The sequence below is a fragment of the Petromyzon marinus genome, chromosome 13, assembly GCF_048934315.1.
Source record: "Petromyzon marinus isolate PM22_M1 ecotype Great Lakes invasive population chromosome 13, UKy_Petmar_22M1.pri1.0, whole genome shotgun sequence".
NCBI classification, from domain to species: domain Eukaryota; kingdom Metazoa; phylum Chordata; class Hyperoartia; order Petromyzontiformes; family Petromyzontidae; genus Petromyzon; species Petromyzon marinus.
The window spans coordinates 6,173,876-6,199,000 of NC_133679.1; the positions used below are offsets into that span (position 1 = coordinate 6,173,876).

Here is a 25,125-nt window from a genome sequence, read left to right on the forward strand (position 1 = left end):
ATAATATTTTTATTATTTTTATTATATTATTGTTTCCATTCTACGTGACTTTACCGAAAGAACCAAGAATATGCTGTACGTGTGTTTACATTTCAAGGTGCATAGCTAACCCAATTAGATTAGGTGTGGTTGGTTTACAGGAACGGCTTGTTGGTTTTCAGGTATGGTGACCTGTTGTATTATTGAGTGGCTGTGACACCAAGCAGGAGGAGGCCTACTCATGCATTGAGCGTCATGGGATCTGTGATGTCCACAGGGTGGGCGAGATCACTTGGCCCGGTATCTTCTTTGAAGGAAAATGTGCTTCCAGGATGCTCACTCCCGGGATTGGATTTCGAACCGGCGAACCGGAGATGTGCAGAAGGTCCTTCGAGGGCAAGAGCTCACGTCTCGAGAAAGGTCATGGACGCGAACTTGTCTCCCTAATGCAAGCGCGTGCGCCATCTCAAAAGGGCACATTGAGCGCCCGTTCATGCAGAGGGCATTGGCTCATAGCCGAGACCATCTTTCCACAGGGTCCTGCAAGCAAATACTGGACCTATGGATACGCAACGGTGATTCTACCTTACAAGTCCTATTTCACATGAAGAAGAAAAAAAAACGCCGAACATTGAAGTATGTTGAATCCATAAATAAATCTGACAGAGATGTATTGAAATCATAATTACGCGAAAGGATTTTTTTAAAATTAATAACCTTTCATTCATTCAATTATTTATGTTCTATGCTGAGTACGCGTATGCAGTACAGAACTGTACTTTCAATAAGTGTGCTAAAAATTAAAAAAAATGCCATAGGTTTTTCGAGTTGCCTCATTAAAAAAAAAGCTCAAACTGTTTACTGATGAAATGGAAAAGGAAATGTCTCATTTGCTCTTGTTTGTTTTATAGTTACATCTAAGATAATTAGCTATGTTGAATTTATAATATAATCAGCAGGCATGTTATTTTGTATTTTATAAGCACACCCATCATTAGTATAATTTAATATATTTTTTTGGGCAATTTTCTTAAGTAAATCTGTCATAAATGTATCGGATTTAAATCTCTGGTGTAGAAGTCAATGTGATTTTAAATGTGCGGATGCAAGATAGGAAAAATAATACAAATCCACAAGCGATTGTTTTGCCAATAAAGATAAAATAATAACATCCAAACTCACGCCTTCTTCAGCAACTATACACGTGGAAAGTTCGCATATTTTTTTGTTGATATGTTTTAATTGTCATCGAAACTGTAGATAGATTCCTTATCCAATTCACCAGTGGATGAAGACCTCTCAAAGCTGCGTGAGTTAGTCACTGTGCCGGTTGGTGATGGGGGGGGTAGAAGCAGCCACTGATGTTAGTTGTGGGGCAGGGATTTAACTTGGGTTGTGGGGTTCATTGTGCAGTGGCGAACAATTGCCCCACCGCTGTACACCCAGCTTCAATACATAAGCACAAAGCAATTTGGCGTATTTGTATTTCATAAATTCACTTTACTCATGTTTCACTCAATGTTGTGTTGGCTTCACGCCTTGTAACACAGAGCAATGCATTCTGGATACGTAAGTATATCCTACAGTGTGGAGTAAAAACCATGGCCTGTAACATTCATTATTGTACTTTAATTGTAATTAAAGACTGTACTTTAATTGTATACAATGAGTTTTTGATGTCACTTTTTAAATGTGTTCATGATTCTAGTGCATATTCTAAATTGTGCAACATGATTTGTAATTAAGATGTGACATAAAGTTTAGTTATATTTACCTGTATCCATAAAAAAACGTGATTTTAGCAATGCATTACCTATCTATTCCTGCCTATGACTACAACCAACATTGACCGTTCCAAATTCACAACATGTTAAGTATATATATTTTTATTATTTTGTTGTTTCCCTTCAACGTGACTTTACCGAAAGAACTAAGAATATGTTAAGTATACCTTTTTACTACATTTTATCACGGACACTATTACAGTAATTGAAAATATTTGTACAGTTATTTAATGCTAAGCACAGCATAGATTGTGACGAAGGACCACATCGGCCATGATGCGTGCAATCTCGTCAGATTTCGGAAGCTAAGTGGGTTTAAGCCTGGACAGTGCTTGGCATGGGTGACCACCATGGGCAGTTGAGGGCAGTGCAGCAAATCCATCATTGTGCTGTACTTCTATGCTTCCATGTCTATGCTCCCTGGCATAGAGATGCCCTCATCTAGAGGTGCTGACAAAAGAGCAGCATGTGTCCATTTAAAGTATTTATTCATTGTTATATCAATTCACGGCAAACACCATGATGGTTAAACGCACGAATAAAAAGGAATAAATAAGTAAAGCACGTGAATAATAGTAGGAATTAATTATTTAATGTATTGTTTGTCGCATTCACATTGTTAAGAGGTATGCGTGCGTGTATTATTCTCAAGTTTGTCATCTACTGCGTATTTAAACCATTTTTGAGAGCCCTTGTTTGGTGTCTCACTTTAATAAAGGGCTTATCAGACTGTTGTTGAACTTTTGTGCGTGTATATTAAATCTTGCCAGCATCTACCGCGATAGTTTCACAGGCTGCCTTGTTACCTCCGCTCAGGCGCTTACCCACAAGCTACACTTACACAACAACACACTTGGGCAAGGGTGGAAGAACACAGCTCTCAAGAGTGAACAGCGGCCAAGTTTGGACCTTGTCGCCGTGGTTTTGTTGCAAAAAAAACTCCACCGGTGACCAGCATTTTACAACGTGTGCAAGTTGCCCGCTTATAATACGCAAATATATTAGGCGCGTGTCACACCGAGACGTTGACTGCACAATGGGCAAGGACTCTTCCGCTGAAAGTTTGGGTTCAGAGGCTCGTGCAAGCTCCTGGCCCCTCCACTCTGCCCAGTGTTTAAACAGGTGCGGTCCAGAGCACTCATGCAAGCCCTCAGTCACAGCCCAAGAAGAAAGAAGAAAGGGTGAATTGGGCAGGGCCTGATTTCTCTCGCTTGTGCCGTGTGGGATGGCTGCCAAAGCGTGCTGCGGTGTGGCATTTTGGGAACGTCAATTTACCTAAAGCTGTGTTTCATCAAGGCAGTATGTGGCTATGCAGTTTGCAGCACATATCCGGATCCTTTTTTATTATCTTATGAGCACCACTTTATATTACTGGAATAATAATACAAAAATACCATGACTTACATTCAACTCACAGCAATAACATCTGTACACTTAAGTATTTTTTTTTATTTTAAATATATATTTTTGCCTGAAACATTTCAATGCCATTGAGATCATCGTAGGTTTATTTTAACAGCTATTTATTAAGGACCTTTCTTTGAATTTTTTAGGAGAATGTTTAACTTGCCAAAGGTTTCTTCTCCAAGAGAGGTTTTTATTTCTCAGTATTTTTCTTACTCTACTCTTAACACATTTTAAAGCAATGCTTTGAGCCACAGCCACTACAAAATATCCATACGATGCACACACAAAACATACTTAGCAGCAAACTATTGGTTTTGGACTAGTCATGTTGTTCCAAATTGGCATTCAAAACTGGAAAAAACAATTCTGTTAAGTCGAAAAGAACATAAATGGCGAGTAGATTTATTTCGTTTTGTTGTCTAAAAATAACTTATGACAGTTACATTTGAGAATGCCAACAGTCTAGCATGCCCAATTTTCACTTTTTACTGGGTGTTTGTATGTGTGGGAGTTGCGTTGTGTGGGGAGCAGTGGTATAGCGGTGGGTGAACTGTACTCTGCATCTTGCGATGTATCTCCAATTCTCGACCACGGCTGATATCAGTGGTCAGTGGTAACATCACTTTTACTGGTTCCCTACAAGGCTGATTTGAACTTAAATTCTATAAGACCTGGTGTGGTTAAAACCAAAAAAATCTGCACTAGGAAGACAAAAGTGGCCAGATATTGTGCTGACCACACGACTCCGCTGTTCCATCCTTAACAGTTGCACCTCCGATTAGCAAGGTTGGCTACGTACGGTACGAAAGAAGTTCAACATACATACACTAAAAGCAACAACCATATCAGTTTGTATGGCGGGATGTTTCCCTTGTTGTGCATGCGTGTTTCTTCTAGAATTGTTGCACTTTTTAAGTGGAGAGAAAAAAACAAGATGGATTATATTTGTCACAGTATAAATTGTGTCTGAAGCCACTATTAGTCGCCACATGCTGTTCTTCTAATACATGGCTAGACTCGCAAATATGTCAGTAACATCGTTGAGGTGGTCGACGGAAATCTGCAGTGGTAACAGCAAGTAATTTGTTTTATGCAGTGAAATGTTCGTAAAACGTACTAAAGTGTATGCTAATAAGCCACTCTGCTTGAGTCTTCATTTATATTTGCTTTCATTGATATGATAAAGCTTCTCCATTTTTCACCAATTGCAATCCCTCTTGCCTCAGGACCTTGTGGGATTAAACGATGCAGCGACCCAGCAGTCTTACACTTGAGATACGTGCATTGCATTGTGCGTGCACTAATTAATTGTTGTATGGAATATGCGAAACCAATGGTAATGCCAGTCCAACCGTAGCGGAGTTAACAAACACTACAAACAAGACAGGATGATAAACAATGCAAGGGAGAGAACAAGGAAATATATTGTCGCCAATACATCGGCCCACGTTTCGTAGAAACATTTGAAATGAAAACTATTGTACTGCAGAAACTCTGTGAAAGAAATTCTACCTCATGATTTGCGTCTAACGAAGACGTTATTTTGAACCGCTATGTAGTCCAGCTGCAGCATTAATGTGCACAAGCTGGCAAGCGTATAACACCTTGATAAAATTACATATTTGATGTGAGAAGACCGTATTCTTGGTTCTTTCGGTAAAGTCACGTTGAAGGGAAACAATAAACCAATAAAATATATATAAAACAATAAAATTCTCACGACGTTTCGACTGCAACACAAGCAGTCATCATCAGGTGTGAAACCGGTTAAGATTTTTCCTTTCTTGAGTGACGCTAATAATTTATTATTTTTTTCAATTAACTTGTTACGTCACATATAAGTTCGCCGCAGTAGCAACTTAATAATAACAATTAAACTTCACGAAATACACAAAAAAAAATAACTAAATCGTCATCGGTCACGATCCATCCCCGCGTCATCGTCCCCACGTGACTGTTCGTCGAGCCACCACGTGACGCCACGATGCCGCTCCACCTGCGCACGTGCTCGCGCGTGCCATCGATGGAGCGTGCCCTCCCCCCCCTCCACCGCCCCCCACGACAACTGACTTCTACAATTACAATCATCCCCCCTCCCCGCCCGCCTTTGGCTCACGGTAACCGGCAACATCGCCCGATGACGCTGCTTGATGTAATCACCAGCGAAACGTCACACAGTACTCAGACTGGAAGATTTCGATTTAAAGCTTTCGTGACTGCAAGGATTCATCTTCTTTGGTTCTTTCGGTAAGGTCACGTAGAATGAGAATAAAATAATAAAATAACGCAATACAATTCTCACGACGTTTCGGCCACAACGCAAGCTTAAAAGTCGCTACGAATCTTAACATCGTTCATTGAAGCTCTGTCGTCCCGACCTTTCACCTGAAGACGGCCGCTGGCGTTGTGGCCGAAACGTCGTGAGAATTTTATTGTGTTATTTTATTATTTTATTCTCATTCTACGTGACCTTACCGAAAGAACCAAAGAAGACAGACTGGAAGTGGTTTGTGGATTTACTCTCCAACACACCGGTGGGCTGAAGTAGTAACTAACGTGGCAAACCTCACTGATTGGCTGTGTCGGGTGGTGGCGGGTTAACGACGCATTAATACTTACGCGATCTAACCCCCCTCCCAAAGAAAAAAACCCCGTGAATTAGTCTCAGGGAACGTTTCCTCCTCTGGCTCCAATTCCATCGCCAGCCCATTTTGTCATTCCTCCCTGCTAGCGATGCGTTCTCCCCAAAACGCGTTCACTTAACACAGTCAACATGACGTGTTTGCGTTGCTTTCGTTCTCATATCCACGTGTTCCTCTTTCGGGCTCTCAGAGTAATTCCCAAAATGGACACCTTAAACATGGATTCTGACAAAGTTCGTGCAACAAAAGCCGAAAAGTGCACGGAGAACTGTGGGCGCATGGATACTGGGAAATGGCAAAAGCTGCGTTTATGAAAGATCAACGTTACTCTACATTGGAGAATACAAGAGAGCACAATCTAGGGTTAAATGTCATCAAGCAAACTCGAGCGTATACATAACTCATATAGTTCGTGCACCTCACAATTCCTGTTTGAGGAAGCTGTGGTTTCGGGAGGTCCCATTTTCTCCACTACGGTTGAATGAACTCGTGAACTTCACCGGTCATTTGAACCCTTTGAGGGGAGAGTTTGCGCTAATGTTTGTGACCGGTAGCTACACATACCATGATGTGTAATACAGAAGAGAAAAAGAAAAAAATCACCACACCACTGCTCTCGAGGTAGTATGTGCACTGTATCTAGCCATAGACACACAACTGATATTCACCACTGTAAAACACAGACAATTGGCAATTTTGGTGACTGTTGAAATAGCCTAAGCTATATTTAGTTCATCGGAGACGCTGCCTTTGCTGCATTGTGCACCACAATGTGCTCATTTATCTGCACCTGCTTGATCCAGCGTTCCTCTTAGTCTCCCCCTTTCCCTCCGAGGGCCTCCCAGGCAATTGGACTCATAAAGGCACAAACATCAAATGATGAGGGAAGCCACTTGGCAGAGATTTGCCGTAGGAGAGGATATCTGACCTTTTCCGCAGCTTCAAATGCACAAGTAATGAGGGACAGACAAATGACCTCCGGTAAATTAATAATAAAGGGCAGTAACACTCCACAAGCCACTGTTTGTTAAATTATGCAAGAGGACACCTTTGCATGGCCTGCAGAGCTGTTATTGTTGCTGAAATGAACCATTACATCATTTAAATTAACAGTCATTTTTTGTTCAAGCATATTAAAAAAAATATACGTGCTTCCTAATAGGTGTGGCCAATGTTAGTGCAGTGTTAATGAAACTGTTTCATGAAGTCCGTAAAATGTATTTGTTTAATCATTTCCATTGAAGGTTAAAATAAGGTTTAAAAAAAACTTGAAATATTAACACTGTATTACTTGGTTTGTCTGCTGCCTACTTTTATACTGCGTATTAATTGGAGACCTGCATTACTATACGTCCTATTGCACATATTTAAAAATGCAAAACTCTAAAATGTCAACTCATAGTTCAGTGTATTCTGGTTTCAATGCAAATTACTGTGTGCAGTGGTGCAGCAATTAAACATTCTCTTGAATGCAATATTTGCGCAGATGAGGTGTTTTGCCAATTATCTAAAGTAACGCTGGGGCGAGGTTTTGTGCTGAGTGCCACTAAGTAACTAAGAAGGGCACCTGCCGGGCTTCAGTTGATTAGATTTAAAACGAAGGGGAGAAAAAAAGAATGAAAATCAATCAGCCAATCAACAAACGTGGCCACATTGTCAAAGCCATTGTCATCATCCAGTCCGTGGCGCCGTCAATTAACAATGCATCTCAGCTCTGGGCCGCTCAGCTTGTTTGCGGAATGAAAGAAATAGGTGCCCTCGCACGTTTCACGGGGCTTCTTTCAGAGCTACATTTTTCAGGCTCCAGCAAGGGTTTGCTGAAAATTGCCGATGTAGAATACGAAGCAGTGCGAATGGGAGCAAGGCTCTGCTCTAATGGAGCTCGGACGACACCAAAACACCCCAACATATTGACTTAAAGTAATTCGTTACATTTTAAACTGACAAATAACGTTGGGCATTTATTTTCGGAATGCATGAAATATTGTGATTTCATTTTTTTTATTGGTACTTTTCACAAATATGATTTCTAAAAAAAAATGGTTTGATTGGTTTAGAATCCCACCACATTCGGTTTTTATTAAAGTGTTAATGTATTCGATATACCTTTGTATGTCTATTGTTTTCCATTGCAGTGATACAATTGCATGTATGGTGAGATTTAATAGCTCTAAAATAAGTTCACCCCCCTTCCAATGTAATCAATGCCTAAAGAAAATCACACTGACTTTAGGCAACAATCTGAACATAGTTGTGGAAATACTTGTCTTTTTTCCCTTCATCCTTTACATTTTTTCACAAGTGAGAAATTTGAGCCAATGCTCTTTGAAGATGTTTTTTTTTACAAATGTGGTATTTATAAACGTGACAGACAATTTTGAGTGGATGCCATTGATTTTAAGGAACATATAAAATCATTTCTTTTACGGTGGCTAATTGGGATTGTCAGCTAGAAACTCATCCTATCGTATGGCTCAATAAAATTTTCATTTATATTCTTTATAAGTCAATATGTGCTTATGATAAAGTTACTTATAATTAGAACTCATTTAATAACTTGAATAACTATGCCCATGGAACAGTGATGTGAAATGAATGAGCATAATGAAGTTTGGCAAAGGCGGAAGATCACAAAGACGTCATGTGCAATTTAGGACAACGAGCAATACTAATTAGATTGACCACACTGAGCACATAATCTCAGCTTCGCTGCAGAGAAATGGTCAGGAGGAGGTGTACATCAAATACTTGTAATCGTATGCTGCTTTATTCAATACCGTATTCTCTGATTATGTGAAAATGTTTCTAGATTTTGCCGTAAATTTGCTTTAAAGTAAAGTTGAAGTGTGACAGTCGGTGCATTTCACAACCATATTGTTTCCCTTCAACGTGACTTTACCGAAAGGACCAAGAATATGAATCACTGCAGTCACGAAAGCTTTAAATCCAAATTTAACCATATTACAAGTTTCGATTTAAAGCTTTCGTGACTGCAATGATTCATCTTCTTTGGTTCTTTCGGTAAAGTCACGTAGAATGAGAATAAAATAATAAATTGATAAAATAAAATAACACAATATTCTCACGACGTTTTGGCCACAACACAAGCGGCCTTCATCAGCGCTGTCCTACCATACAGTCTCGTCCCTTCACCTGATGAAGGCCGCTTGTGTTGTGGCCGAAACGTCGTGAGAATATTATTGTTTTATTTTATTTTATCAATTTATTATTTTATTCTCATTCTACGTGACTTTACCGAAAGAACCAAAGAAGACATATTACAAGTTTTTTTGGTTTATTTAACACATATATCTCAGCAATATCATGCATATCTGTGAATTGTGAACTATATCTGAAAACTGTTTGTGCAACTATGTATTGTACTATCCTATATTTTGTCTGAATTGTCAACAACTGTTTGAAGGAATGGCCTCAGTACTAGCTATGACAAACAGTGGAACATGTACCATTATAACATTACTCATCCTAACATCAAAGCGTCGTTAGGCTTTTCGGAACTCGATAAAAAAGACTATATGTTAGTTTGTAAAAAAAATATATATATACATCTAAGCACATTTGAAGCTGGTTATGACAAAAAAAAATCCATAAACATTGCTTAAGAAATCTTACAGATGCTTGCATTTTATAGAATTCTAATTGCATTCATATTTTTCTCGAGGTATTTTCATACACAATCAAGTCACTTTAGTGAAGCGAATGTCTAACACTTTGTATCTTATAAATCGCTTGTAACTTGAACGCCACTTTTCTGGTGTATGTTTAAAAAAACAAAAACATGTTCACATTTGTATGAATAAGTCTGACTTTACAGCTGTGAAAAAAAAAACATTAGGAGCATGTGAAAATGCTTCCAAAACATTACAAATGACCACCCATGCGTGCTTACCATCCTATTGGTTATTATTAGCCTTGCTTAAAAAACATATTTATCATTTGAAATGTGTGTTTTTTTCAAAATAAAGTCCATCTTTTTTCTTCAAGAAGACATGAAGAAACAGTTCTATGTTGAGATGGACCATGGCCGTTAATAATTATTGCATTCCTGTGAGAACATGATTGGTTCCCTGATAACTCTTCGACAGACCTCCCAAAATGCTGCAAAGTGTCCATTCCCAGTGATGGGATTATTTAATCTGTTAGATCTCCAGAGGACCATCTCTGTGTGGGAGTTCATCTGCTGGCTCCTTGATGGAAACAATCCCAGCGTGCATTCTGACTTGCCACGCTGTTCACATACACACACGCACGCGCACGCGAATACGCACGCACGCATACGCTCATACAAAGACAAAGACCCCCCCGTATAGCCTGCACAGACTATTGGGGCAAGTGCGGTTAGTGAGCACCTTTGAAGGCCGGCACGGCGCACGAGTGGGTGGTTGGCCAGCACCACGCACGGCCGCCTTTGTCTCCCCAGTTGAGATGTTTACACACCACACCAGGTACTCATTTGAGGCTGAGTCGACCCAGCAGAGGCCCAGGACGAGTTCAGCGGGAATCGAACTCGGGTCGCCTGGTTCGTAGCGCAGGGCGCTAACCGCTACGCTACCATTCCCCACCTACACACACACACATGCACGCGCACGCGCACACGCACGCATACGCTCATACACCCGTGCACGCACACAGGCAGCAAAGCTATGCTTGGCCAGACCAATGCAGGATCAAAAATAGCGGATGGAAAATGGATCAGAAGTAAAGCTCTGTTGATAAAGATGTTCCTTGTTGATTCTATTCCATTGCTGTCTAAACATTTTAGCAGTTACGTAGCAGTCATCCTGCATTATGCATAAAGTAGTCACAGTGGTGTGAAATGTAGCATACTTTTGATATGTAGTATACAGCTGCTTGCCTTCTCAAAGATTATTTTTTTAAAAGTTATATTGCACGTGCATACCGTAAGAACATTCTGATAAACTTCAAGTACCGTTTTCTTTTTTACAAAAAATACCTTCATATTTCAGTAAAAAATTACATAAAATGTAATGTACCATCTTGGCCAATTGCCAGAAATGTCATTATGAGATTTATATATAAAGAATATATAATTGTTATTTTCTATGTGCATGATGAAGGTTATGAGGTGACTTTAGTCTGTTATTTCAGTTTAGCATTCCTCAAATAATGATACAGCCTGTGTCGTACACATTCAATACAGTTATTCCACTTCAGTGATTATCTCTAAATGACAGCCCCAGACAATTTTATTTTCTTGAAGCCCCTTCGAATACAAAATTCCACCATCTACACAATAACATACCCATTAAAAAAAAATTGAATTGTTCTTCTGTATATTTTGAAACATGTGATATTGTTAAGTGTAAATAAATAATAACACTGAAAACACATGGACAGAATATGAATTAAAAAAAATCCAAAATTCCCCCATATAGCCTTTGATACACTATTGGGGAAAGTGCTGTTAGCAAGTACGTATTAAGGACGAAATTATGCATTCGATGGTGGTGTGGGCAGCACCACGTCCACTGCCCCACTGCTCCCCAAGTACTATGAACACACACAGACACATGGGCCCACATCATATTGATGCTTCACCTCGATATCTCAATAACCTAATTTTAGGGCTCCATGCACAGCTGTGTAACTACGGCATTTATCACCGTTGAAAGTGCCTTGAGGACATTTTCTCGAACATCATCTGGCTATGCGCTTGTGTATTATGTGAGGTCCACTCTGTTTATATTTACATGACGTCACATCAAGTTTGTTTCCCATGCTGTGAAGCCAGTAAGATTTGTTTTCAATGTTTACCATGAATGAAAAAGAAGATGTATTTTGCGTCCTTGAACTTTTCACTGCGACGTTTCTAAATTTACGACCACATTTTTGTTTAATTTCACGATGCACTCTGGGAATTCTTATGATCCTTGCGCGATGTTTGTTCAGAAAATAGCAATTAGTTGGCACACCGTATATAGCCAAAGCGGTATAAACTCTGAGGTCTATACCAAAAATTATGTACATGTTATGCGTCAGTTTGTAACATAATTGTATTTCAAAATAGTTACGAAAGTGCTTGGATCAATAACCATGACCAAATGTTGTCCCATAGTTGGAAAGCCGCAAATTGCATTACCCAATTAAAAACAAAAACTACTAATTGCATATTGTGCGTAAACAATTGCTTGTGCAATGACTAGTTGATTGGTGATTAAAAGTGCAAAGATGTATTTACCGACCACTGTGAATATTGCACGATAATTTACAGCGGTACACAAAGAACGGCCCACGTTTAACTTGCCGGCGTCGAGACGATGTCTAATTCCTTGCATAACAATTGAACCTTCTTCATATCATCAGTTTTTTGTCATTATCTAATTATTTCCACTAAGTGCATATAATTAAGTGGAATACATTGAGCCAAACACTCTTTTTAATTCGACACTTGATATACGGTGCCTGCGTGTTTTGAATAATAAAGGCATACATTCCAACATTGTTATTATGAGGCCCTGGTTAAAATAATAATTTGGCACGAAGTAGCAGCTTTGTCACATCCTTGTCCACGTAATCTCTGGACTCGCGCGATGCACTATTTTAGGAAGTGTGCATGAAAGTATTTTCCCAGCACTTGTTACGTGGCTCGGTGGCCGCTGTCGTGATCGTGCAGAAGGGTGGTTAGACACATCCTGGCTGACAGCAGCACTTAGAGTCGCCCGAGCTGATAAATGTCCCCCAACGATTCCCCGAGTGTTTGCAAAATGGCCCTGCCTGTGACATTTTCCAGAATGCCCTATGACAGATTTGCATGTGACAATAAATCAAACAAGGCTGGTACAAAGTGGAGTTTCATTCCACACCCCTGTCTCTCGGAGTGACCATATTTTCAAGTTTGATTAGCTCCACGTTTAAAAATGTTACTAGCTGCCTACATTGCTCCTTCCGCAATGGTTTCTTAGAAGTTGGAGTTAATAGAAAGGATGAAGCTGGAAAACATTCTACAAAGAGGAAACATTGCGTACAATTCACATATTAACACTCATAGAGTGTAATAAAAAATACAATATCTGAAGATATGTGCTGATTTACTCTTTATTTGTTCACAACCGCATGACACACGTTTTTTTTTAAATATTCACCTCCGATTAGCAAGGTTGGCTACGTACGGTGCAAAAGAGGTTTAACATACATGCTCCATTATATAGAATGGTTGTGTGTAAATTATTACATATGTATATTTGTTTAACTTCTTTCACACCGTATGTAGCCAACCACGCTTATCGGAGGTACGGGGAAATATGAACACTTAAAACCCACGTACTACACACGCAACAGCAAAAAAGACAAAATTCCCCCACATAGCCTTTACAATATGCAACTGCCGTAACTTCTAAATTACCTTCCCTGCAATTAAGGAAGAGTGTATAAAGTAATGTTAACGTGTCTATTGGAAACAAATTGAGAGTCTTCCAACACCCAGATCCTCAATGGGGACATTGGTGTTATTTTCAGCACCGTTGCATATGGACACTGACATGGCTATCTTGACGCGCTGTGCAATTTGTCTTATGCATGCGTTGACCCAATCAGCACTGGCATATTTTGTCGTCGCAAAAAATAGGCCTGCTGTACAAATGCTTTGCGGAGTAGTTAGGGCAATTGTGTATCGTGATAACGATTTACGTGGCCATCGAGGGTGGAGCGGTGTCACGGTGGTTGACGCTTTGCACGAGGAATTCCTCTGTAATCTACACTGGTCAGTGTGATGAAGTATGGTAAGTAAAATAAAGAAGTAAACATGTTTTTCTCTCAATAAATAAATACACAAATCCTTCATGACCGACATGGGGAAGTCGTAATCCAGCAGTTGATTGAGAATGGATGGAATTATATCTTATTAATTGTTGTTTAATAGGTGCATTGGAGACATCTTACTTGACGGCACTGTTTACGAGCACACTCACACTTTCCCGAGGCACAGCCGACGTTAACGATCGGCAATCACAGTTAACGCAGTGGACGATCACGATGATGACAAGGATATATCATGGGCAGAAAGAGTTATTTTGGGTGTTTGGCTCACCACCGAGTTACCCAATGTGTCCATCTCAGTGGCACGAGCTTTTTTGGCAGTTACATGGGCAGTAAATGTCACCCCGCGTCAGAGTGCATTGGTTTAAACATCTCCACAAAGCTGGGGCCATCTGATAAATTGAGGATTGCTTTCATTATGGCTATGTCAGAACGTGCATTGCTGCATAACCCTTCCAAATTATAGAAAGCCAAAATGTTATTTTTTCAACGTATACAAGTTGACTTTTTTACTGGTATACAGGGTTGAGAGATAGAGAGAGAAAAACATTCTGAAAATCATCTGATTATGATGAGATATGATGGAAATAATTAAAACGTGATAAAATGGAATCAAATTCAATGAAACAGAATACAATATGTGCACATGTGCGGGGATAATAAACAAGACGAATAAACCAATTCCTACTGTCAGTAATGCATAAAGATTTAAAGTTTACATTACTTTTCTGAAATGAGACCTTTTGGAGGTAATATAGTTGTATTTTACATGTATTTCATAGTCATCCATCACTGTTTTCATATGCATATTGTGATCATCCATCAAAGAAGCCTTTTATAGTACCAAGTTTTTACCATCCGTCCCTCATCAATCATGCTGTTGCAAGTGTTTTGCATGCTACACTGTTTACTATGAGTGCTATGGGAGTGGAGCAAGAGTGTCTGACTAAGATGGATCTGTATGTAATCGGTGTGCCAGAAAACAAGAGGTTGTCTTGCAGGGACATTCAGTGCTCAGTGGTAGAGCACAGCTTCAGTACCATTTATATGGTTTAGCATGGAAGTCATGTTAGATCTATTGAGCGAGCAGAGTGACTGGAGGTTTATCCTATCTTTTTGTGCATCATTAAGACTTGAACGCCCCCTCCCCCCACCGCCAGGATTCCTTTATGCGGCTCCACAATTATATTTTTTTGTACGTTGATCAGTGATATCTTTAAAGGGGCTATGAATGACCACCTCGTGACAGGGAATATATCCCCCGTGTCACCGACAGTTTCCTCCTTTCCTGCGTGGCCACGCGACTGAAGATTTAAAAATGTCACATGCAGGAACACAGGAAAAGGGGATCTTAGCATGCGAGCATGCTGCGTGCAATGTTTAAAACTGTGCTACTCTGGACGGCCATTCAAAAAAAACGAGAAGAAAAAACAGGTTCTGCCCGGCACAATATGTGCGCATTGCACACACACACACACGCGCACAAAAAGCTGCCCGGATGAACAGCGAGGCGGCGAGCGCAAAGCTGTACCAGCGGAGTGGATGTGCAGGGATAGGCGTTGAGACTCAGTGATGTGGAGTGAGGACCAATCTTCTTACTCAATGGGCTGTGTGGCTGGACTCTGCTGGCCGAATACAAAGCTGTCAGAGAGATTAATAGCTCATCATTATGTGCGAAAATGATGTAATACATGACCGCTGATTCGTTGGACCAATATGTATGCATCGGAAAGAAAGCACTGCTTTTGTATAACATGTATTTTAATGAATTAAGGAGTCTCGCTGTAATAGCTAATGGGCTGGGTGTTTAATGGACCTATTCCCCTACAGTTTTTTTTTATACGGCAGCAGAAAGTGTTGCACTGCAGCGGACGTCCCTGTGTCTGCACGATACTTTAGCGTTTTTATACGGCAAGTGGAAAACCCATCTCTAATTTTTATGAACCCAATAACTTAGCAATTAAACTTCCCCGCCGCGTGCAACGCAATCTTTGAACAAGTGTGGTTTTTCTTAAAGGTGAGCACTTGCTATTTATGCCTCCCCCTGCTGTTCCAACATGATGCTAATGAAGATAGAGACAGTAATTCATAGCGCAGGCCTTTGCCAGTTCACAGTGTGCTTTGCCTAATGACATGATTGATATGATGGTACGGAGGGGCTTGGAGGAAATTAATCATACCGCCGCGCGGTTTAATCATCTCTTATATCATCTGAATGATTCATAGCTCCTCCGAAGGAGATACAGATGTAGATGTTATTGGGAAAGAAGACAACTTAAGCCCTGTCCCGATGTGTATTTTCTTCCATAAATCTGCAGCTCAAAAAACGTGTTTAGATGTTTTTTTTTCATCCCCTTGTCACCCACTTAGGGGTTTGTGTTTTTATGACACCGTAACGATCCATACGCTGTTTCGGCTGCCCTAAATGCTGTAGGGTAGCCTTAAAATGTTTTCTACTGACTCTTACCATGACGTAAGTTTGTTTCTTTCGATGCAACTTACAAAACTCATTGCAAATGTGTGAAATATTCAAACTGGGATTTTTTTTATACAAAACTTTTAATATGCCTGGTAAATATGCTTAAATGAAGGTCACTCATTTATGTGCAAATTCCCAGTCAGCCTCGTACGTGTCGCTGTGTGTGGTCGACATTGTCTGAGTGGTTTTTAGGGGTACAACAATTTTGTGACATAAATACATTCAGGCGAATGATCATCATGTTGTTCTCCTTGCATGGCCATCTTATCCTTGCAGGCACAGTCACAAACGTGTGCTACTGGTGTTTGTTGCACGTATAAAACAAATAACTTCGAGACAAACAAAAATAACGAGAACGTCATCATAACACTACGTGCAAGGTTTATAACGCAATTCAACAGCGCTTACTGCATGTTTGGATGTGTTTATTGCCACTATTATTTGTACAGCATGTTGCTGGTGAGAAACAACGGTTGCAATTTTGTGCATTTCTGGTTGCACTACACTGCATTAAGGAAAGAAAATATGAACTTATTCCAGTAATTAAATTTAGGTCGCATTTTCAATGATATAAATGTCATACGTGTAGCTAACTTCAGATGTATGCGGCACAGATGGAAAAACCTCTAAACATCCTGCCTCTATGTGTCAGCTCCATTGCCTGCTATGACGGAGGTCGTGGGCTCGAACTCGACCCTGACGCCCGCTGTATGTTTGGAGTTTGCGTGTTGTCTACTCCTTGTGGTCGCGTGGATTTTTCTTTTGATCCTCCGGTTTTTTCCCCTCTACATTTCGAAACATGCGATTAGAGCATTCGGCTGTTCTAACTTTCCATATTTTAAGCCACTTCGTTGAGCTATTTATTTGTGGCCAGGTCGCTTATGAAAGAGCGATTTAGCTCAGTGGGCCTTACCTGGTTAAATAAAAAAAAAGTTGAGTTTTTAGTTTCGAGTAAAATGTAACTTTTATTTCATTTACATCGTGTAATTGCAGCAGCACAACAACAACATCTCAGTCACGTGGCATTTAAACCAAGCGCATTCAACTCCGTACACACAACGAGGCAATTGTGCAATTGTGCAGTTGCATGAGAATGGAAAGGGTGCGGGCAGGGGATTTTACGGGACCTTTCCACTGTTGACCGTCACGCCAAGCTATGTCATCACGCCTCTGTGTGGAAAAGCTGAAATATTTGGGCATCGGCGGTGCCCAATGCCTTGCGGAAGAATGAAGCGGAAAGGGGGAGGAGAGAGGCCTCTGCCCACTTTGGTCCGCCAATACATCACAAGCTGACGGTAGATTTGTTGTAATTTGTTGCGGGCGGGCAGGAGCGCTCGCGCGGCCCTGCGGTTTGCGACGCAGGGGGCTCCGCGGCCAGCCAGGTGGCTGGGCATGCACCTCGCCCTCCCATCCATCACCGCGTCGAGGCCAATGAGCTATGGAAATGAATTCTTCATCTCGCAGCCAGGCCGGCCGTGCCATCCAAATCTGCCTCAGGGTTTCACTGCCTGTGAAGAGTTGGAGGAGGGGGTGGGGAGGGGGGGTAGGCATGCGGTGGGGGGGGGGCAGAAGGCGTGTGTGTGAAGTGGGAAGGATGGAAACATAAGTGTTGAAGGAAGTGGATGGCGAGGTATGGTAGGCAGCCAAGCAAGAGGTGATACCCATCTGAAAATCTGCAGACCCGACTGTCAGCAGAATGTAAACTGTTGTTAAAGTCCTAATAAAATGCCCATTTGAGAATATTGGCTAACATCACTGTTTGAACGGTGATAGCCGGTTGTTTTGGGATTGAAAGCCGATATGTTCTATTATATTCCACTGAATATTTAAAATCAATAATCGTATAATGTGCTTAACATGACGTATAGAGTATAACTTACAGTGAAAGTGTTTACCAGCAGTAGAGTGCAGTTAACTGATGCTGAAAACGTAGCCTGTGAAGGGTAACGTGGCTGGCAATGTGGCCAAATTATCCCAGGCTGCCACATAAAATTACAACCACATTAGAATTGTTTTAATCCCCTTGCCTGATAAGTAATCTTGAATGCATTGCTTTGTGCTAACACAGTGCAACCATTCTATAATTTACAATGCAATTATGCCTCGATACTAACAACCTAATTGACTTGGCAAGTTGTTCAGGAAACACACTTACTACATTGTCTCTTATTGTAAATTCATTGAAGGCTTGATATGGTAATCATAAAAGAATGACTTCATAAAATGCAAAGCAAATAATATCATAGAATGTATCTTTAGTACCATAAATGATATTACGTGAAGTTTTAATGAAAAGTCAGTTGTACAAGATATGGCAGTTTGGGTAATGCAGCATTAATTGGCTTTTAATGTGGTATATATTCCACTGATACAGAGCATTATTCAGCCATACATCAAGCTGCTACACAGACCACAAGGGAAAAAGTTACGTGCAAAAAGGCCCTCATTAGCAAAAGCATTTTTTCCAGACTTGATCGTTTCTCTCCACATTCTGGAAACATTTAACATTGTATACTGTATGTACTCCGAAGAACAGCTTTTCCAGTGATGTTAAATATCTCAGTTACACGTGTAACATCACAAGCAAAACCAAGATTTGTCCGGATTAAAATGGCCCGTCGGCGTGTTGTGTGTAATGAGGTTACGTGTGGGTGCTGTATTCCCTCCTCTTCCTAGACATCTGTCAAGTCGGGAAGAGTAGGCCAAGTACTCTCCAGAAGGGCTCTCTAGGGCTCTGTCTAGTGTAGTCTCTTCTGCCAGCAGTGGCGCAAGCGAGCAATTGAAGAGCTGCACCTTAGCCTATAAATAAAAATGATCTTTTCAACAGTGAAAGTTACAGTACTCGTGGTAAGTTTTGCATCAATTACGTATTTGTTTTAAATGTTGGTTTAACGCAATCAATTTGTGAATACAGTATATATATTTACTAAATCGGCAAATGCGTGTTCTCGCGCATGTGCACGCTTGCGTAAAAATGTGCGTGCGTGCGTATGAATTTTTATGCTCCTATCTTTGCTGTTGGCGGGGGGGGTCAACTCTGTGAAGAGAGACGTTAGCATTGGATATTACACAGGGCCATATTAGGGGCACAGCCCTTGGGCTTCGGAGCTCATGAACATCTCTGGGAAACGGTCGTGTTACGGCTTGTCAAAACTCTTGGGCAAAATAAGGAATCAGGGGCTCAGTCTGTGTGGCCCAGTGCTAAAAGACACTCGCAGCCTCGTGGATTTGTGGGCCCACGTGACCTTTTCTAAGAGTGATTGTGTCAATTATTACAATGCATTTTTAAGTTGAAAAGACAGTGATTTAATAGTTACTGTACGCTTCATACTATGTGACCCAGTGACCTATAAGCTTGAATTGCCTGGGGTACAGGATGTTGTCACATTGATTTACATTGGTGTCGCCTTGGATTACTTCATGAAATAACCTTTAATGCACACCGTAATGTAGAAACCACTACATATGTTCTGTGTATATATATTCAAACATAAAAGCAAAGTGGTTCACTAATACAACTAGCATGAGGAGGAGGAAAATTCCACTTTTCCATGGTGGCTGGAAAGTCTCCCTTGTTAAACTTCCCACCGAAATGAATGTACAATTGCATCCACCGCTGACCCGGATTAGAATTGGCAATCTACTGCCGATAGTCACGCATTGTAACCACGACACCACCCGTCCAGTCACTGCGTATGTTTAACAGGGAGGTATGGAAAAAAAAAACATCTACTGGCAATAACAACAGGAATTAGGAGTATGAACACTGCGCTTAATTTTACAATAATATGTCCCGTTAAGATTTCACATCTGTAAAGTTGGTTGTGGTCGCTGAAGGTGTATGATGTTCAGACATCGATGCCCTTCACGTGGCTTCGTTTCATGCTGCGAACAAAGACCCTGGCAAGGTTACTTACAGCTCACAGACGCCACGAGCTTCGCCTGTAACATCCCTCCTGCACAGACCGTTCCTACGCTGTCTTCGTATACAATTCTGGGACGGGGGGGTGGGGGAGATGTTTACTGCGATGAGAATGGGCATGCGCATTATGTGTGCGCGCGTGTGTGTGTGTGTGTCTGAGTGCATCTGGTGTCGTAGCCTTGTGATGATCGCAAGTGTTGCTTGCGCATCTTTTGCGAGAGGTGTGCACACGGGCGCGTCTGTGCATTATCAAACGTGTAATCACAAACGGGTGTTGTTTGACATACGTGCATTATTTAAACATGTACACCGTGAATGTTTAAAGCAAGATAATATCACTGTATATATCACTGGGTTCGTGATCTCAATGAGTTAAAATCCTGGTCGTGTTCAAACCCAAAGGTTCCAACCACATGCCAACGTGTTTACTGGGTGTGTCCCAGCACACTTTTTTTTTCTCAGCGCATCTTCTGTACATGCACGTTTGATTTTGTTGATATTTCTCCTTTAGCCCCACTTTGTATCCGTACGTGTTAAAGTTATTCACTCGCTTGCTGCATTACATCCTCATTGGTTGTTGCAACAGCTTTTTTTTTCCTTCAGCGAATCGCAGGTTCACAAAAAATGTTATGCCGTTATTTCTCCAGTCAATTGTTTTGGGAAAACATCTTCTAATGTCACCCAATAGTCTTTGTATGAACACAACTCATTATCTCCCTCCTCTCATGATTTATATTGTGTTACTTTGTGCAATCCCAGTGCAGATCTTTGCAAATGGTTTTGGTAACTTGTACTTATACTGTACTTATATTGCCTTAAATATTCTACCAAAAAAGGTATGAATAATGGGTCTGTGACATAGAAACTTAGCACGTTCTACTTCCAGCTTGGAAGCACCAACGGAAATGAGACATCACTGACATAGTGGGCCATCCTTCATCCACTGCTGGATAAAACAAAACCTCCACAAGCCAGTACCATCTTTCATGATATTGCAATGCCATCATTCGTATAGCACCTGCAAACAAGCTGATTTTGTCACTCCATCTCTTTTGGTGGATGTCCTCACGAATGCCGTCCATCCCTGGGCCGCACTCCATATGTATTTCTGACCATGGACCAATGTCTTTTCCCACGACATGTCCTGAACAAGTCCTCTTCATGTTTTTTAGTTGAAATCATGTCATTAACCTGCGTATGTTCTCTGATCTATGTAGTGCATGCGTCTCTCCAAGTTTCTTCATGCACTTTCAGTCTTTGTTGGATTTTTTTTGTCAGTAACCATGTTTATGACCCATATGTCACAGTCGGTAACACACAATGATTACTTTCTTCTCGAGGTACATTGGTTTGTTACTTTTCATTATCAAGGTCAGCTTTTCAAAAGAACTTCAATGCGTTCTCGTCTGACTCTCTATTTTATTATTTTGGATTCCGTTCCATCCTCCATAGCTGCATGAGGTACACACGTTCGGATGTCTTCCAATTGTGTCCCTCAAAGAGATATGGCCCCATTGTTTAGCGAACTTGCCCATGACCTTTGTTTTGCTCATTTATTTTGAGCCAAACTTTCCAGCATTGTTTATTAAGTTGTTCTCGTATTTACTGCGGGTCATTGCCATTGCACGTAGGGATGACTACGTCGTCAGGAAATACGGGATGGTAAATGTTATCTCCATTGATATGTATGCTTTTGTTTCTCCATTTCTAAAGTTCACGAAATATCTTATACTGGCACTGTGAATAACCTAGTCTGACTCTCCTCTTAATATTATTTTGGTACTTTCTTTATGCAGTCAAGGCAGGAACGTTCTATTTTTGCAAATGGCTTGCCTTATTCATACAATATTTTTTAAATTAGGCCTTGATGAGTGAGAGCTTAGATTATTGTGTTAAGTTCTGCTGAATGAAATGATTTTTCAAAGTTGCAATGCTAATTGAAAGTAATTTGTCTTTTCCAGTATCTGATTGAAAACATATATAAGTCTCGAAAAATGACTCCCCCCTTATCTGATGATGTCTGGAGTTATATCATCTGGTCCAGGAGTCTTCCCCTCGTTCATACGACAAAGGGCACAATTTACTTCTTCAGTTGTGGCATCTAGAACTTCTTCCTCTACATCTGAGAGACGGTCTATTTTCTGACTAAATTCTTCTGATAGTTTAAACATTTTTTAAAATCGTGAATTGTGTTTCCATCTTGGTTTCATCTTTCTCCCGAACGGCTACCGTTTGCGAATTGACAATCATCAACCTCGCTTTTGCTGAGTTCATGCTCTCACTGCTTGCTTTTATGTCTTCAATCTCCATCCTTTTTCATTCTATTCCTAATCACTTTACATGGTGCTGTGTGTTCAGTGTTCTGTTTCGCATCTCCATCTTTTCTTTTATATAATCCTCCTCTTCCTCAACATGTCTTGCGTGGTTTCAGACACCGATCTCCCTGTTTGCTTTCTAACCTTTCTGCGCACTTTCTCTTTACTAACCATGGCCTCCGCGAGTTAATTCATAATTTAATAAGAGAAGTATTCTTGGAATGTAAGTTCATTTTTAAACGTACATTTAAACTGTATCTATCTGTATGGGGTGGTGTAGCAGTGTCAAAGTGGTTAGAGCCATGCGTTCTGAACCCGGCGACCGAAATTCAATTCCCAGTCACAAGCCAACATCGGTGGCGAGTGATATCCAAGCCACTCCTCTACCCCTCTCATCCCTTTCGCCAACCCGCACTGAGCAGCATGGTGAAGTACGGTTAAACAATCCACGTAAGCTACATTGTGTAAAAAGGCCTTCATCCAGCATTGGGTCGAACATAATGTATTGTATCATCATTATTACCTCATGCACGTATTTTTGTAAAATTATTTTCACACCGTTTGGAGCCAACCGTGCTGATCGGAGGTACGGGGAAGGACAACAAACTAAACACAAAAATCAGTTTTAAAGAAGTAAGTTTTCAATCTCGACTTAAAAGTGCATAGCTCCAGTGGCTTCGTAATAATGTCTAATATTTCAGAATATTGCATGCGTCTGGGCCTAGACTTTTTTTGAGCTAGTGTGTGTATATACACTATCTACACACGGAATGTGTACATACAGTGAGGGAAAAAGTATTTGATCCCCTGCTGATTTTGCACGTTTGCCCACTGACAAATAAATGATCAGTCTATAATTTTAATGGTAGGTTTATTTGAACAGTGAGAGACAGAATAACAACAACAAAAATCCAGAAAAACGCATGTCAAAAATTTTATAAATTGATTTGCATTTTAATGAGAGAAATAAGTATTTGACCCCCTCTCAATCAGAAAGATTTCTGGCTCCCAAGTGTCTTTTATACAGGTAACGAGCTGAGATTAGGAGCACACTCTTAAAGGGAGTGCTCCTAATCTCAGTTTGTTACCTGTATAAAAGACACCTGTCCACAGAAGCAATCAATCAATCAGATTCCAAACTCTCCACGATGGCCAAGAACAAAGAGCTCTCCAAGGATGTCAGAGACAAGATTGTAGACCTACACAAGGCTGGAATGGGCTACAAGACCATTTCCGAGCAGCTTGGTGAGAAGGTGACAACAGTTGGTGCGATTATTCGCAAAGGGAAGAAACACAAAAGAACTGTCAATCTCCCTCAGCCTGCGGCTCCATGCAAGATCTCACCTCGTGGAGTTGCAATGATCATGAGAACGGTGAGGAATCAGCCCAGAACTACACGGGAGGATCTTGTCAATGATCTCAAGGCAACTGGGACCATAGTCACCAAGAGAACATTGGTAACACACTACGCCATGATGGACTGAAATCCTGCAGCGCCCGCAAGGTCCCCCTGCTCAAGAAAGCACATATACATGCCCGTCTGAAGTTTGCCAATGAACATCTGAATGATTCAGAGGACAACTGGGTGAAAGTGTTGTGGTCAGATGAGACCAAAATGGAGCTCTTTGGCATCAACTCAACTCGCCGTGTTTGGAGGAGGAATGCTGCCTATGACCCCAAGAACACCATCCCCACCGTCAAACATGGAGGTTGAAACATTATGCTTTGGGGGTGTTATCCTGCTAAGGGAACAGGACAACTTCACCGCATCAAAGGGACGATGGACGGGGCCATGTACCGTCAAATCTTGGGTGAGAACCACCTTCCCTCAGCCAGGGCATTGAAAATGGGTCGTGGATGGGTATTCCAGCATGACAATGACCCAAAACACACGGCCAAGGCAACAAAGGAGTGGCTCAAGAAGAAGCACATTAAGGTCCTGGAGTGGCCTAGCCAGTCTCCAAACCTTAATCCCATAGAACATCTGTGGAGGGATCTGAAGGTTCGAGTTACCAAACGTCAGCCTCGAAACTTTAATGACTTGGAGAAGATCTGCAAAGAGGAGTGGAACAAAATCACTTCTGAGATGTGTGCAAACCTGGTAGCCAACTACAAGAAACGTCTGACCTCTGTGATTGCCAACAAGGGTTTTGCCACCAAGTACTAAGTCATGTTTTGCAGAGGCGTCAAATACTTATTTCCCTCATTAAAATGCCAATCTATTTATAACATTTTTGACATGCGTTTTTCTGGATTTTTTAGTTGGTATTCTGTATATCACTGTTCAAATAAGCCTACCATTAAAATTATAGACTGATAATTTCTTTGTCAGTGGGCAAACGTACAAAATCAGCATGGGATAAAATACTTTTTTCCCTCACTGTATATAGAAAGAGAGACATCATACAGCTGAGCGCGGTTGGGCAAGAAGCCTTGCGTCCATGGTGCCACCCTGGCAGGTATAGCTCTGTTGGCATGAGGGAAAGGAGGTTTTGGGTGTTCCCAGGTAAGTGAATTGGTGCCAGACTGGGGGTCGGTGGCGCGTCCCCCTCTCCACGCTCAGGGCCATGTGGTGGGGGCGTTTGGCCACTCCCACTGTGATGGATGGCGTTGCACGAGACATTGTCACTTTGACAAATGCATGCAGTTACAGCAAGCCATGCCCACTGTCTGTTCCATGCCCTCTGTCCACCCCCCCCCACCCCATCACGAATTTAGGCCAAAAAATAGAGGGGACACTTGAAAATAAAGGATTTAATTTCTCTGAGTGGCTTTTGGGATACTGTTTAGGTGTGTTTTT

At 41.1% G+C, this 25,125-nt stretch overlaps 3 long non-coding RNA genes across 4 annotated transcripts in view; 1 reads left to right on the forward strand and 2 right to left on the reverse strand.

Moving 5' to 3' along the window:
• LOC116941900 (uncharacterized) overlaps window positions 1-2,497 on the forward strand; it is a 55,651-nt gene extending 53,154 nt beyond the window's left edge. The window contains exon 4 of the long non-coding RNA XR_012941631.1: window positions 311-2,497. This is a non-coding gene — a long non-coding RNA (uncharacterized LOC116941900). The remainder of the gene's footprint in view (window positions 1-310) is intronic.
• The window catches only part of LOC142924421 (uncharacterized), a 258,403-nt gene that overhangs the window by 57,293 nt on the left and 175,985 nt on the right, over window positions 1-25,125 (reverse strand). The gene's annotated exons all lie outside the window — the stretch shown is intronic.
• The window catches only part of LOC142924420 (uncharacterized), a 31,395-nt gene continuing 16,003 nt past the window's right edge, over window positions 9,734-25,125 (reverse strand). The window contains exons 1-2 of one of the 2 annotated variants that reach the window (XR_012941629.1): window positions 20,006-23,636; window positions 9,734-17,596 (exon numbers count right to left, since the gene is read on the reverse strand). This is a non-coding gene — a long non-coding RNA (uncharacterized LOC142924420). Of the gene's footprint in view, window positions 17,597-20,005; window positions 23,637-25,125 lie in introns of those variants that run through there. The other variant, XR_012941630.1, reaches the window with a different exon arrangement.